The sequence below is a fragment of the Tamandua tetradactyla genome, chromosome 16 (assembly GCF_023851605.1).
Source record: "Tamandua tetradactyla isolate mTamTet1 chromosome 16, mTamTet1.pri, whole genome shotgun sequence".
Lineage (NCBI taxonomy): Eukaryota > Metazoa > Chordata > Mammalia > Pilosa > Myrmecophagidae > Tamandua > Tamandua tetradactyla.
In genome coordinates, this window is record NC_135342.1 from 6,919,773 (window position 1) to 6,936,606 (window position 16,834).

Consider the following 16,834-nt stretch of genomic DNA (forward strand, 5'->3'; position numbering starts at 1 on the left):
AAAAGTAAGCAGGGTCATATTTATTACAATTTTTACATATTAAAATTAAATAAATTTAAGAGAAAGTCATAAATTAGATTATGTACAAATTAAGAACTTGTTTTCTTTGAAAGACACTAGACAGACAGTGAAAAGGAGAGATAAGGCGCATTAGAGAGAGAGCAGAGAGGAATAATGGACACTAACAATGAATTTCTATCCAGCAGATAAAAAGAAATCTTACACATAAATAAGGAAAACACAGATAGGAAAACCAAAAGGTAAAAAATAGGCAAAATGAACTAACAGACACTCAAAAAAAGATCTTACTCAATGCAGAATAAACATGTGAAATGTGTTCAAGTTCCTTACTAACTAGGAAATTCAAATAAAGCCACTACCTGATACCATGACATACATACCAGAAATGAAAATGACAGAATATTTCAAGTGTTGGCAAAGATATGGATACAGCAGTAAACTCACAAACTGCTGGTGGTTGTGAAAATCAGAACACATATTTTGGAAAACTATTTGGCAGTATCTCCTAATGCTGAAGATATGTAAACATATGAAACCAAATTTTCATGCTATGGACTTACTCAAAAGAAATCCATACCTGTGTCAAGAAAATATTCTATAGGATTGACAGCCAGCACTATTCCTAACAGCCTCAGTTTGAAAACACTCACATGTGCATTAACAGTAGAAGAAGCAAATTGTTTTATATTCACCCAAGGGAATTCTATCATCAATGGTAATGAACGATACACAACAATTGCAACAATACAGATAAATTCAAGACAATGTATGGCATTTCAAAGGCTCAATACTAAAGAATCCAGGTGGTATGATTCCATTGATATGAAGTATAAGAGATGTGAAAGTGAACTATGCTGTAGGATGGGAAAAGCATGGTTACCATGGCAATCATTGACAAGCATGCGGCACAAGGATGCATCTCAGGGCTAATAGTATTCTGGTTTTATAATGCAAAATCTTCAAGAAAAAAATCTGATTTTTAATCTATGCGCTTCATAAAATATTTTGGTTTATAATGTAAGAGCTTCATACAGAAAGTGTTCAGTTTTATAAGTTTCATCAAACTTTTCACTTACGACTTGGGCACATTCCTTAAATAGTTCAAAACATCAGAATTTCTTTTAAATTGAGAGAAGTTATATAGTTCAGTGACCTGCTACTGTCCTTATACTGTCAATGAAGAAATTAAAGGTATTAAATAACTTGACACTGTGCTTAGGTTTTTTTTTTTTTTTATTACATGGGCAGGAACTGGGAAACGAACCCAGGTTTCCAGCATGGCAGGAGAGAACTCTGCCACTGAGGCATCATGGCCCTCTCTGTGATTAGCTTTAATCTGTGCACTGTAATTTCTTGGGTAAAAACTGAAGGATACTGCATACAACCTCCAAAGAAAAAGAGTAAAATGTAGGATTATGTCAAAAATTAACAGAGAAGAATTTAAAACAGACAAAATAACAGAATAGAACACAGTGTGACAAGACAGTCAGTTTATAAATTGAATTCCAAACATACACATTATGAACAGATTGGTTTCTTCTCTTACATTAAATTATTTTTTGTATTAAATTGTACATTTTTGCAAGCAAAATGGTGAAAACATAGATTATTTAAAAACTCATATTTCATAAAAAATTTAATCAAGTAATTTACTAATATGATTATGTCAATATATACTATATAAATAGATACATAGAAACAAATCAGATAATATAGACTTTAGGTTTAAGCCTTTTACCATTGTAATTAGTATTATTTTTACATTTTCCATATACAATTTTACAACATTTCTTGATAGAAAAGGAGCATAATCTGTGCATGAATGTAGGTGTGTATATATACACCCTGACACAAAAATACACACATATAAACAGTCATACATATAGAAATGTATGTATTTTGTGTGTACACTGCCATTCTTAACATATTGAAATCCTCATAATTGTGCTCAGAATTCTGAGCGGGACAAAAGAACAAGCAACTGAATGCTGTGCAAAGAATTACCATTTACATATATCAGATGGAGTTTGGGAAATTTTTATTTCTGCTGCAGGAAAAACTGAGCCTGAATACACGGGAATCATGACCCAGGAGAACAAATGAGCTAACAGTTGGGAAACACACAGCAAATAGTGAATCCATTAGTAGCAGCCACAAACTAGAATTATTAAAAATAGTAATACAAACCTGAAGGGCGAAGGAGAGCGAGTAAAAGGATACAAAGGTGCTCAGCAGTAAAAGGATGGTTTGGTTAGCTCTGGACTCAGCAGAGGACCTTGGGGAGAGGTTGCTCCTGTGAATGTGTTGGAACCGATGCTTGTGCCTGTACAAGATGGAAACCATGGAGCTGCTGGCACAGAACATGAGCCCCAAGCATGAAGAATCAATGAATGATAACATTACAGCATTATGTATGTATGAATTTTGTTATGAATTATAGCAGAACAGTATCCTAAATTTTTCCTCTTTTTGATAGTATCATTTATCCAACTGCCTGTGACATATATAGAAACAGTGATATTCACCAGGATGTAGAGGAGCCAACACAGGGCTATGGAGTGGCCAATATGCTTTAGAGCTTGCACTTTAAGCTCTGCCCACCTGAGTTCCTGGGGCTGATGGTGATGGCCTGGAAGATACTCAAGAGGCAGGTGCTGCCAATAGACACACCCCTGCCCACACTGTGAAAGTAGTAAAGAAATTTGCATCCAAAATCACTGAGGACATCTTTCAAACCAAATGCAGCCATTGTCCTGGGGATTCCATTAGTGAGAATGAACATGGAGTTGGCTACCGTCAGGTTCTGGAGAATCAAATCTGTGGACCTTACTCTGCAACTGGTGACATAAAGGAAGATGTGATGGTAAAGAAGAAGGAAATTCCCCAGGACTCCAACTACAGCCTGGTATAAGAAGACCAAGCCTATTGCCAAATCCCTGGAAGACATTCTTCCAGTTCCCAGATATCACCAACAATTGTTTTCAAAGCCAGAAGATTCTGCATGGGAATAGGAGGTGTGGGCTACATGTCAACTGAAATCCAGTCTTCTCCACTTACCATTAATGCCAACTCAGAAAGAATTGCTTAAAGTTTGTGTCTTATTAGCAGTTAATGTTAACATTTAAAGTGTGCTTTTAATGAATGAATCATGGAGTATGCCATACAAATCCGGCAGTATTCCATATAAAATGTATTGTTTATCTTTATCAAACTTTAAAAACTCTGCATACATTAAATTATACAGAGTTTATAAATTAAATTGTTGATGACATTCATGGATATTACCAAAATGAGAGTCTACTGAATGTCTATAATGTATGATACAATTTACAGCTTGTTTCCAGAAAGCAGCAGGAAAAATATATGTAAATTTGAGTCATTTGGAATAATGTGAATGTGAATTGGGTATTGATTGTAGTAATTAAGGGCTTATTTGTATGCTGTGTGATAGGGTCACATTTCATTCTTTTTCCATGTGAGTGTCCCAATATTGCAGCTCCATTTGTTGAACTGTTTGTTTGTTTGTTTTTGTTAGCTTCTTTGTTTGTTTGGGAAGTGTATGGACCAGTAATTGAACCTAGATCTCCCACATGGCAGGTGAAAAATTGTATCACCAAACTACTGTTGCATCCCCAATAATTAGGTTTTAATAATTTTCTGTTTTAACAGTCTGGTGGGCAGTGTATTGTTTTTTAAATCTGTGATTAACTATTAGTGACAGATTAATTTGCGACCTAAAAATCATTAATAAGATATGAATTATTTATGATGAGGGGACCCAAGTCAAATATTAGCATTAAATTATTCTAGTTCCATTCTCCTGGCCAATGTAGATGTTTGGAATGGATGATACAAAACTGGAGAAATGTTGACACACTTTAAAACTGTCTTTAAGATACCCAGTATTTCACTTTCATTTCTTTAATTTTGTGAAAGTTTAGAATTCCATATTTAAAGTTTGAACAGAAATAAACATATTACTACCACAAGCATGTTTACCATCCATTATTTGTACTTCATGGTCGGTTTCTTTAATTAACTTTTTATATTTTGAAATACATTCATTGGCACAGTTGGAGAGTAAATTTTCTCAAGTAAAATCCAGTTTTCCCAAACTTAGGGTAGAATCTTTTCTGTTGTGCAAAGAGTTAGAGGGCAGAATATAAAATATCCATGGCTTGGTGGTTTTGATATAGAATTATGATGTAAAGAGAAATTTTCCTGTAACTATATAGGATGAAATTATCTGACAAAAGAGAATTGAAAATAGATGTACAATATCCCACTAATATGGAAGAAATCCTATGGAATAGCCTCATTGCTCTTTGCATGCTGATCCTTGGATGATCCTCAATTCTTTATTCATGGTGGAAAAAGATGAATAAATCCAGGTAGTGTTTGGATGGGAGATGAGATTTGGATGAGTCCCTGAAATCCTCCATCTCTGCCATGCTGGCTCTGTTCTCCTTTTTTTCTGACATCAAAACACATCCCTGCATAATTCTAACTTTGTCTGTATCTGGGTCTCTAATCACCATCACCTAAAACTTTCCCTATTGCAACACAGATGAGGCTCTGTTGAGTCAGTGAGAGGAGGAATCTTTCCAGCCCATCTGAGCGAGCCACACCTAGATATCTGAGATGCTAATAAAATGCAAGTACTTCTGGCCATCCCTCATTCTGACTCCAGATGAGTGGGAGACAAGAGCTTTCCCTCAGGCTGAAGATGGACATGGAACTAGAGGCTGAAACCTTCACTACCTCTTACCCCAATGTATTGCAGACCAGCTCTCTTCCCAACAAAGCTCTTTTAAGGAAAGAAGATTAGATATGAGGGGAAAAATCATGTGAAGAAGACAAGGCACTCACATCTAGGCCAAGGTAGAGTCACACTCAGAGACAAGGAAGGGTCTTGGGCTACTTACAAAGTTAGAAGGAGAGATGCAACCAGGAAAGCAGACTCATGCATGCTTGGTTGGGTTTTTTGGGGGGAAGGGGTCACAAATGTCCAATAGCCTTCAGAGGGCTTGGAGAAATGTGAGAATCCTCCTGTGGAATGCTATCCCTCTGATACACCACTGGGAAGGGATGAGCAGTCTTCCAGAAAGAACCACAAACAAATATGGGGCAAAGATGGACTAGGGGATATGATTCTTCTAAGAGTCTGCCAAGCAAATATTCTCTTATTTTTTTAACCTGGATCAGAGCCCAAGAGAGATGAGAAGAATAACTCCGAGGAAAAAAGGCCCAAATCCAGAAACTACTGCAAATGTACATTTGTGAAGAGCTTACCCTTCTCCAGTGAGGAGGTCCATGGACTGAGGTGACTTTGTCTCCTCTGGGCAAGGAGCTAGGGGCTCTTTGGCAGCCAGGAGTTAGCCGACCCTGGATTCTGAGGTCAGGTGGGAACTGAGTTTTTGTTGAAATTATGGTCACTGTTCTGTTCCAGATGGACCAGGTTTTGTGGGGTGTCCACCTGCATGCACCCATCCAAAATATTCCTTTTCACGGAATCAGAGTGCAACTCTCATGGGGAGGACAACAGCAAGAAGAAAGTCAGTTCCAGGGACAGCTTTTCATAGGATCTTGCTTTTTGGCTCTGAGGGCCACAGGCGTGCAAGAAGTTATAATTATCCAGCACATGGGTGGCTTAAGAGGGTTTAGTGAACCCAGGACCCAGGGAGTATGGGTATGAAGAATGGGCAAGGTGTCACCTCTTTCCAGAGGCTCAGGCAGCCTGGTAAGAGGCAGAATTGCTGAGATTTTGGAGATGGCACATGGTGAGATACCTGAAAGTGGAATCAAGTGGGTCTCTCACTCACATGCTTTTTCTGCAGGGACCTGTCTGCGCTCTGTGTGCAGCGTGATTTTGGAATGAAGAAGAAAAAGGCCTCTGATGCTGGTGACTACACTGAGTGTGAGGAGACCCATGATGTCTACCAGAGTGGACACTTGAAGCCACATGTTGGGCACAGCAGGCAGTTCAATCCTTGTCCCCAAAAGATCAGATGCTGCAAGTTTCTAAGAGCCTCATATCCTTTCTGTGCACTCTATCTGAGGGTATTTATCTGGACATGGTCCAGGTGTGAACCCAACAGGTACATTATCCACTGACCTGAGAGCAGTGCTGGGGCTCATGCAGCTCTGTACACAATGGTGCAGGCCTTCAATGCCATGGCCACCAAGGTGGCCTGTGTCTTCCCTGCACTTCTGCTCAGTCCTTGGGAGCCAGCAGTTCAAGCCTCTTCTGAGGGACAAAGGTCACCCTCGGTGGATCTGACTAGGCTTAAGCAGGGGTCCCTGTGACCCTAATCTGTAGTGGAAACAGCTTTTGCAGTGAGAACAAAGTCCTGCTACTTCTCAAAAGTCTTGTACATGGCCCAGGGAGGTGTTTGGACACAGTGTCTTATTAAATTACAGAACCTTAACAAAGAGCCTGTTTACTTTTATTGTGGATAAATATAACTGACCTGTTTCTGGGCTTATTTTGATTGGATTTATTTCCAATTATATACGAAGAACATGCTAAAGTTTGTTAAATTGGATATACTTTGCGTAATATACAATTCATACTTTTCAGTGGTCACAGTTCTATGGGTTTGACAAATGTATATAGTCAGGTAACCACCACCACAATCTAGGTAGAGGATTTTCTTCACCCCAAATATTTGCTTCCTGTCTGTTTGAAACCAGTATCTTCTCCCCACCTCACACCCAGGGAAACTGATCTGATTTTGTTCTCCATAGGTTTATGTTATTTAGCATTTCATATAAATGGAATTGGACAGGAAAGAACTATTGAAGCTGGCTTCATTCACTCATAATAATGCCTCGGGTATGCATACATGCTGTTGGGTATATCATTGGTTCCTTTTTTTTTGGTTCACTTTTTTAATATGCTGTATGCTGGGATCAGATTTCATTATTCATTTTTCCATATGAGTATCCCAGTATTGCAGCACCATTTGTTGAATTTTCATTTGTTTGTTTTGCTTGATTGTTTGTTTTTTGAGAAGTACATGGGTTAGGAATCAAACCCCAGTCTCCTGCATGGCAGGCAAGAATTCTATGACTTAACTACACTTGCACCCCAAAATAAGATAATCCGTTTGTATTACTCTGTGGTAAACCATAAAATGGTTTTAGCATAGTTAGTTGTCAGACATCTGTATTATACACAGATTTGGAGATCATAATACAATGCCTTTCAAAATTTTACTTTCAAAAATCTTAATTTGGGGATGTAAAATACTTATTCTTGAGTATTATTATATTTGAGATATTCTAAAAATTATATTTTTGAAGTAATTCATTTTTTAGATTGACTATTATACATTATCTAAAATGAGGTCACAGTTATATAAATTCTTTAAATGGTATAAAAATAAAGCATTTGATGAACGTATATAAAACAAATCCCCAGTACACTCATGAGGAAAAATTTAAACTTTAAACATCTGTAAGGACTAAGGAATACTAACACTATTCAAATAGTTTCTTATGAACTTTCTTGATCCCTTACATGCCCTCACTCCTGAGGCAGTGACCCTGGCAAGTACGGCAATCTTGGATAAAGGAGAAGAATAGGGAATAGCTCTTGAGACTTACCCAAGTAATTCTAAAATTGGGCATGAGGGCAATGCAAGCATGGATTTGTCATTTCAATCCCTGGATGAACTGTCAAAGAAACCAGGGAACTTTTGCCATCTGGAGATATTTATTCTACAAATTGGAATCAAAAGGGAAAATGAGGATATTCATGTCTTTTTAATGTACCTCTAAATTTTCTGGGTCCAAAATAATTTACACTGGTGTGAAGAAAATTGTCATTTAATGCTATTTCTGAAATTTGATGAATAAGGCAGAATACAGCTACTATCCAGAAGCAGGATACTCCAAAGACATGCAAAATCATAAAAATTGATAAATACAGAGGAGTAAATAATAGCAAATATAAACAAGAGAGAAACTATGGATGAATCTTGTCATGCTGAGTAGAGACTTCAGTATGAAATCCCATTTGCCTATATAGACATGGAGAAAAACTAAGGATATATGTAAATATAATTTACTACTTTTCTGTGTTTAGAAGGCCTAAGGTCAATACGAGGCCAGCAGCATGGATACGCCCAGCATCCAGATCTTGTCTTCTAATATTATTATTAAATGAAAGTTCCTTGGAGAAATGGCCGAGTCTAAGGCAGGGTGAGAGAAAATACAAGATGAGCCTGGAGGATCTTCTTGAGGCAGAAGTAAGTACTTGCTCAAAAAGCAAGAGTTGGGGACATACCACAGAGAGTGAAGCCAAAATGGATAAAATGGAACAATTTGAAAAACAAAATAGTGTAGTAATGAATTATAGTACTGGAATAATTATTATACGTGAGTCCTTACTGATATGAAATCATAATTATATTAAAAAATAAATGAGGGAAAAGAGACAAATGTTCTTTACAAAAGAATGCCAAATAATATATGTAGATACTTTCTCCTCAAAGAGGAGGTGCTTAATTCATCCATTCTCCTTCTCTTTGAGTATGGGCTGGACTTAACAATTTCCTTCCAACTTTACAGTGGAAAATCAGAGCAAATTCATTAAATAAATGATTTAGGTTAACAACACCATTGACAAATCATGTTAAATGCATAAAACCTCTGATATGGAATAATGAAATGTGATATTCTTCATCAAAATCCATAAGACAAATGTAATACTATGAAAAACACCAGATAACTCAAATATAGGAATATTCTAGAAAGCCTTTCACCAAGACTCCTTGAGTCTATCAAGCTAATGAAAAACAAGAAAAAACTCGAGAAATTATCAGGCCAGAAGAGCCTGGGGAGACATGAGGTTAAACAGTTGAGATATCATAGATAGATCCTGGTAAAGAATCCATAAGCCAAACAAACTAAATTAAACCACACACTAAACTATGGGACATGAAATATAAATAATAAAGTATTTTACTATGGAAAATAAATTAATCCTTATAAGACAACACATAAATATATGCTTATTATTTAAAAAACAAATTTAAAATGCAATAATTGAGTTGCAAAAGTTATCAAAATACCAAAAACTATGCAAAGTAGAATTTGAAGGTATGGAATAGTTTGCAATGAATTGAAATGAGAATCAAATTAATAGTAAACCTGTGAATAACATTGGAATGTGTTTATAGCAGAGACTGTCACAAGAAACGTTTGAGTGGGGTTTTAATTTTTATCTACTTTCTCAGATTCTCAATTATTAAATAAACATTTCTTTGAAGGCTTTTCCTTAATTTCAGGAGAGTAAAGCCTCACCATCATAATCAGATCACAGATATTTTTGGTAGAAAAACAAATATTACCTCTTTAAGCATGTCACACACAAATTGCCAAGAAAAATAATATTTTAACAATTTTTACTGGTCAAACTGTTTCTGCTGATATCATTCTTTTTGGTCCATATTATTCACTATCACATGCACAGTGATTTTACATAAATCATTATAGTGTTCCTGAATTATTATCTGTGATTTTCACACACTACTGTAAATAGATTAATAGCCAAATTACATCTTTATGCACATTAACATTCAGATTTGGCACCAGTTGATAAATACCACTTTCAGTGAGGGTTTCATTCTATTACATTAGCAGTTAAGAGTTGTATAAGGTCGAAGCTTCTAGTCTCTCTGCACAAACTCAGCCTACTCCTCAGGAATTATTGTTAACTTTCTGTGTGGCTTGGATGCTGATCCAGTTTCTACCACAGGAGAATCACCTTTCCACATGTGAGCACCTGCTTGGAGTCCTGAGTATTCTCTTGACCTTAAAAACTCTGCCTCAGCCAATAATACAACATACTCACTTGAATCTAGTTGCTGCCAGGATGGATGGCTCAGTGTGAGAGTCAGTACAGCCAATGTAGTGTGAGAAGAGGGCAGCCAAATTGTGAGATATGGGTTAGTGATTTGGTGACCTCATCTCCATACAGAACTATCATTTCCCCTGTGGTGATAGTCCACAATTGGGAGAGATGTGAATAGTTCTGAAAATTTTTTGTACTAGTTTTCAATTCACAGAAATGTCTAAAAGTTCCTACTGAGCATCCCCAACTGGCTGTCCAAGTATTTGGAAGAGGCTCCTTCTTTTCTGTAATTCCTGGAGGTAGACAGGTCTCACCTAAGAGAACAAGAAATGCTGAAATCTGAGCATGAATCATGGCAGAAAAGCTCCTGCATTCCCTGGATGCTTTTTGCTGTGGAAAGTTTTTTTTTGACAGTTCAGCCCTTTATTAATCCTCAGATCCCAGAGTAGGACCTCATACAATGCATAGGCAAATAAATGGAATCAGAGCAGTACATAAGGAGGATTTTCAATTTGGTATATGTGAAATGAAGAACATGATATCAATACTTGACATGGGAAAACAGTTGCATCATTTGACCATTTCAATCCAAGTTATCTAAGAAACATAGGTGAAGTGGAGATTATCTAGGAAAAAGTATTCTTTACCAAATTGGATTTTAGTTGAGATAAGAAGTCTAAATGCAACAAAACAATTTAAAAGTGGGAGTTTATAAAAGAACTTCACAAATAAAAGCCCTAGGATCCATTTTTTAATGGGAAGATTCCACTATTCTTCAAAGAACCAGAAAAGCCATTGTTATTTACTTAATTCAAGAACACAGAAGGGGGAGTGAAATTTCAGAAGAATTTTTATGGATTAAAATGTTGGTGCTAAAACATTCCAAAAGTCCTAAATGCAGTTCTGTTGAAAGGTCCAGTATTTCCCTATAGTGAAAACCTCTATTTGATGTATAAAAGAACACACAAACTGGATAGTAAAATGAAACAAACAATATATTTTATATACTTTGATATACATATGATATATATTATTAAAATGAAGATTACATATGGAATTTAAGAATTATTCCATATTATGAATTCCTTATTATAATTATATGCATTTATAGTGATAAAGATTAAGAGCATTTAAGGTGAAGTGAAAATTCCAACTGAGTTTTACAAATCAAATAAAATATTGAGTGCAGGGGTCAAGATGGTGGTTTAGTAATGTGTGCATTTTAGTTCATCCTCCAGAACAACTACTAAATAACCAGAAACAGTACAGAACAGCTCCTGGAGTCATGTCAGTGACTGAACACACAGCGTACCCCAGTCTGGACCAGCAGAACCAGCTGTGAGCCTCACCAAAGCTATGAGTTCCCTAAGATGTGGTGGCTGGTGCCCCTCCCCCACAGGTTGCTTCCCTGAGGGGAAAGGAAAGAGACTTTAACAGTAGCAGAGGCTGAGGCCAACCAAACACCAATTGTGACATTAATTAACAAATTCCGACTACTAAAAATAGGCCACCAGCTCAGGTGAAACTGGTCAAAGCAGAGGTCGCTCATTGGGCTAACGGAAAAAGAAAAGAAACAGAAGTTTTTGTGTCTGTGTTTCTATGAAGGCTTGACTGCCTCTGAATTCAGTGGCAAGAGTTCTCAGGTTGCAGCTGCCCCAGGCATAGGTAGAAACAAGTTCATTTCAGGGCTTGTCTTGAGCCTGTGCCTTCCCCAGGGGAGGGGTGAAGCCCAACTCAGGTGGAATCTCTCCCTGACAGAATTCAGACACCAGAGCTTGGTAATTTGAAGCCATTAAAACCAGCCCACAACCTCTCCTCTGTCTCCAACATGTCCCCAGCCATCTGCCAAAGATAAAGGTACTGCACCATCTTATGCTGGTGGGACATGAAGGCAGAAAAGCACCACATACCAGGCAGGATAAGAAAAACGGAGTCCAGAGACTTCACAGGAAAGTCTTTCAATCTGCTGGGTCTCACCCTCAGGGAAAATTGATGCAGGTGACTCCTTCCTGCTGATAGGAGGCCAGTTTGGTCTGGGAAAACATGGCTGAAGTCTATAATACCTACATAGACCCTCCTAAGAGTGGGTGGGGGGGGTGAACCACACAAGCAGGGCAAGAAACAAGAAAACAAGAACCGAAAAATTATCCTCTGTTAAACAAAACCTAAGCTAGAGGTCCAGAAAAAGCTGAACTGAATGTCAAAGAAAGCTAGACAACAAATTCACCCAGCAAGAAAACCCTAGGTAAAAAGAGTGAAGGCAATCTCTAGAATAAACTAATTAAGGTAATTAAATGTCTGGAAGCCAGTAAAATATAACAAATCACACCAGGAAAATTGAAGATATGTCCCAGTCAAAGGAACAAACCAACAATTCAAATGAGATACAGGAGCTGAAACAATTAATTCAGAATATATGAACAAACATAGAAAACCTCATCAAAAACCAAATCAATGAATTGAGGGAGGATATGAGGAAGGCAAGGAATGAACAAAAAGAAGAAATTGAAAGTCTGACAAAACAGATCACAGAACTTATGGGAATGAAAGGCACAGTAAAAGAGATAAAAAAAAAAAAAACAATGGAAACCTACAATGGTAGATTTCGAGAGGCAAAGGATAGGGTTAGTGAGCTGGAGGATGGAACATCTGAAATCCAACAAGAGAAAGAAAATATAGGGAAAACAATGGAAAAATATGAGCAGGGACTCAAGGAATTGAATGACAATATGAGGCACATGAATATACATGTTGTGGGTATCCCGGAAGGAGAAGAGAAGGGAAAAAGAGGAGAAAACTAATGGAGGAAATTATCGCTGAAAATTTCCCAACTCTTATGAAAGACTTAAAATTACAGATCCAAGAAGTGCAACGTACTCCAAAGAGAATAGATCCAAATAAATGTACTCCAAGACACTTACTAATCAGAATGTCAGAGGTCAAAGAGAAAGAGGGAATCTTGAAAGCAGCAAGAGAAAAGCAATCCATCACATTCAAGGGAAACCCAATAAGACTATGCATAGATTTCTCAGCAGAAGCCATGGAGGTGAGAAGACAGTAGGATGACATATTTAAATTACTAAAAGTGAAAAACTGCCAACCAAGAATTCTATACCCAGAAAAATTGTCCTTCAAAATGAAGGAGAAATTAAAACATTTTCAGACAAAAAATCCCTGAGAGAATTTGTGACCAAGAGACCAGGTCTGCAAGAAATACTAAAGGGAGCACTATGCACAGATATGAAAAGACAAAAGAGAGAGATGTAGAGAATAATGTAGAAAGGAAGACTAAGAGTAAAGATAAAAAGAAGGAAAATTAGATAGGACATATAAAATCCAAAAGGCAAAATGGTAGAAGAAAGTATTATTGGAACAGTAATAGCACTAAATGTTAATAATTGAACTCCCCAATCAAAAGACATAGACTGGCAGAATGGATTAAAAAAACAGGACCCATCTATATGCTGTGTACAGGAAACACATCTTAGACCAAAGATAAACATAGGTTGAAAATGAAAGATTGGGAAAAGATATTTCATACAAATAACAACCAGAAAAGAGCACCAGTTCCTATACTAATATCCAACAAATTAGCCTTCAAATGTAAAACACTTAAAAGAGACAAAGAAGGATACTATGTACTAATAAAAAGAACAACACAGCATGAAGACATAACAATCATAAATATTTATGCACCAAACCAGAATGCTCCAAAATACATGCAGCAAACACTGAAAACACTGAAAAAGAGAAATAGACGTATCTACCATAATAGTTGGAGACTTCAATTCCCCACTCTCATCAATGGATAAAACATCTAGACAGAGGATCAATAAAGAAACAGAGAAGTTAAATATTACTATAAATGAGCTAGACATAACACCCCACAACTTATAGGCATTACACCCCACAACAGCAGGATACACCTTTTTCTCAAGTGCTTATGGATCATTCTCAAAGATAAACCATATACTGGGTCACAAAGCAAGTCTCAATAAATTTAAGAATGAAATCATACAAAACACTTTCTCAGGTAATAAAGGAATGAAGTTGGAAACCAATAATAGGCAGAGCACCAGAAAATTCACAAATATGTGGAGGCTCAACAACACACTCTTAAACAACCAGTGGGTCAAGGAAGAAATTACAGAGAAAATCAGTATATATCTTGAGACAAATGAAAATGAAAACACAACATATCAAAGCTTATGGGATGCAGCAAAGGCAGTGCTAAGAGGGAAATTTATTGCACTAAATGCCTATATCAAAAAAGAAGAAAGGGCAAAAATTCAGGAATTAACTGTCCACTTGGAAAAATTAGAGAAAGAATAGCAAACTAACCCCAAAGCAAGCAAAAGGAAAGAAATAACAAAGATTAGAGCAGAAATAAATGAAATCGAGAACATGAAAACAATTGAGAAAATCAATAAAACCAGAAGCTGGTTTTATGAGAAAATCAATAAGATTGATGGACCCTTAGCAAGATTGACAAAAAGAAGAAGAGAGAGGTTGCAAATGAATAAGATCTGAAATGGAGGGGAGACATAGCCACTGACGTCACAGAAATAAAGGAAGTAATAACAGGATACTATGAACAACTTTATGCTAATAAATACAACAATGTAGATGAAATGGATAACTTCCTAGAATGGGAGGAACAACCAACTTTGACTCGAGAAGAAATAGAAGACCTCAAGAAACCAATCGCAAGTAAAGAAATTGAGTCAGTCATTAAGAGGCTTCCCAAAATGAAAAGTCCAGGACCAGATGGCTTCACATGTGAATTCTACCAAACATTCCAAAAAGAATTAGTACCAATCCTGCTCAAAGTTTTCAAAAAAATTGAAGAGGAGGAAAAGCTACCTAATTCATTTCACAAAGCCAACATCACCTTCATAGCAAAACCAGACAAAGATATTACAGAAAAAGAAAACTACAGGCGAATATCTCTCATGAATATAGATACAAAAATCCTCAACAAAATTCTAGCAAATCGAATCCAGCAACACATTAAAAGATTTATACATCATGACCAAGTAGGATTCATCCCAGGTATGCGAGGATGGTTCAACATAAGAAAATCAATTAATGTAATACACCATATCAACAAATCAAAGCAGAAAAATCACATGATCATCTCAATTGATTCAGAGAAGGCATTTGACAAAGTTCAACATCCTTTCCCATTGAAAACACTTCAAAGGATAGGAATAGAAAAAACCTTCCTTAAAATGATAAAGGAAATATATGAAAAACCCTCAGCTAATATCATCCTCAATGGGGAAAAACTGAAAGCTTTCCCCTAAGATCAGGAACAAGACAAGGATGTCCACTATCACTACTGTTATTCAACATTGTGTTGGAACTTCTAGCCAGAGCAATTAGACAAGAAAAAGAAATACAAGGCATCAAAATTGGAAAGGAAGAAGTAAAACTCTCACTGTTTGCAGATGATATGATACCGTATGTTGAAAACCCCGAAAAATCCACAGCAAAACTACTAGAGCTAATAAATGAGTACAGCAAAGTGGCAGGTTACAAGATCAACACTCAAAAATCTATAGTGTTTCTATACCCTAGTAATGAGCAATCTGAGGGGGAAATCAAGAAACGAATTCCATTTACAATTGTAACCAAAAGAATAAAATATTTAGGAATAAATTTAACTAAAGAGACAAAAGACCTATACAAAGAAAAGTACAAGAAATTTTTAAAAGAAATCACAGAAGACCTAAATAGATGGAAGGGCATACCATGTTCATGGATTGGAATACTAAATATAGTTAAGATGTTAATTCTACCTAAATTGAATTACAGATTCAATGCAATACCAATCAAAACCCCAATAACTTACTATTTTTTTTACATGGGCATGCACCAGTAATTGAACCCGGGTCCTTTGGCATGGCAGGCAAGCATTCTTGCCTACTGAGCTGCCGTGGCCCACCCCCAACAACTTACTTTTCAGAAATAGAAAAACCAATCAGCAAATTTATCTGGAAGGGCAGGGTGCCCCGAATTGCTAAAAGTATCCTGAGGAAAAAAAAAACAAAAGCAAAGTTAGAAGTCTCATGCTGCCTGACTTTAAGGCATACTATGGAGCCACAGTGGTCAAAACAGCATGGTGCTGGCACACAGATAGATATATTGACCAATGGAATAAAATAGAGTGTTCAGATATAGACCTTCTCATCTATGGACATTTGGTCTTTGATAAGGCATTCAAGCCAACTCACCTGGGACAGAATAGTTTCTTCAATAAATGGTGCCTAGGGAACTGGATACCCATATGCAAAAGAATTAAAGAGGAACCATATCTCACACCCTATACAAAAGTTAACTCAAAATGGATTGAATATCTAAACATTAGGTCTAAAACCATAAAACAGTTAGAAGAAAATGTAAGGAAATATCTTATAAATCTTATACTTGAAGGCAGTTTTATAGTCCTTACACCCAAAGCAAGAGCACTGAAGAAATAAATAAATAAATGGGAACTCCTCAAAATTAACCATGTTTGCTCATCAAAGAAATTCATCAAAAAAGTAAAAAGAGAGCCTACACAATGGGAGACAATATTTTGAAATGACTGATCAGATAAAGGTCTAGTATTCAGAATTTATAAAGAGATTGTTCAACTGAACAACAAAAAGACAGGAAATCCAATTACAAAATGGGAAAAAATTTGAACAGACACTTCTGAGAAGAGGAAACACAAATGGCCAAAAGGCACATGAAGAGATGCTCAACTTCCATGGCCATTAGAGAAATGCAAATCAAAACCACAATGAGACACCATCTCACACCCACCAGAATGGCCATTATCAACAGAACAGAAAATGACAAGTGCTGGAGAGGATGTGGAGAGAGGCACACTTATCCACTGTTGGTGGAATGTCAAATGGTGCAACCACTGTGGAAGGCAGTTTGGCAGTTCCTCAAAAAGCTGAATAT

At 36.7% G+C, this 16,834-nt stretch overlaps 1 pseudogene; it reads right to left on the reverse strand.

The window, feature by feature from the left end:
* Positions 1–2,028: 2,028 nt before the first annotated feature.
* LOC143660139 (vomeronasal type-1 receptor 4-like) lies at positions 2,029–2,968 on the reverse strand (annotated as a pseudogene).
* Between the last annotated feature and the right edge of the window lie 13,866 nt (positions 2,969–16,834).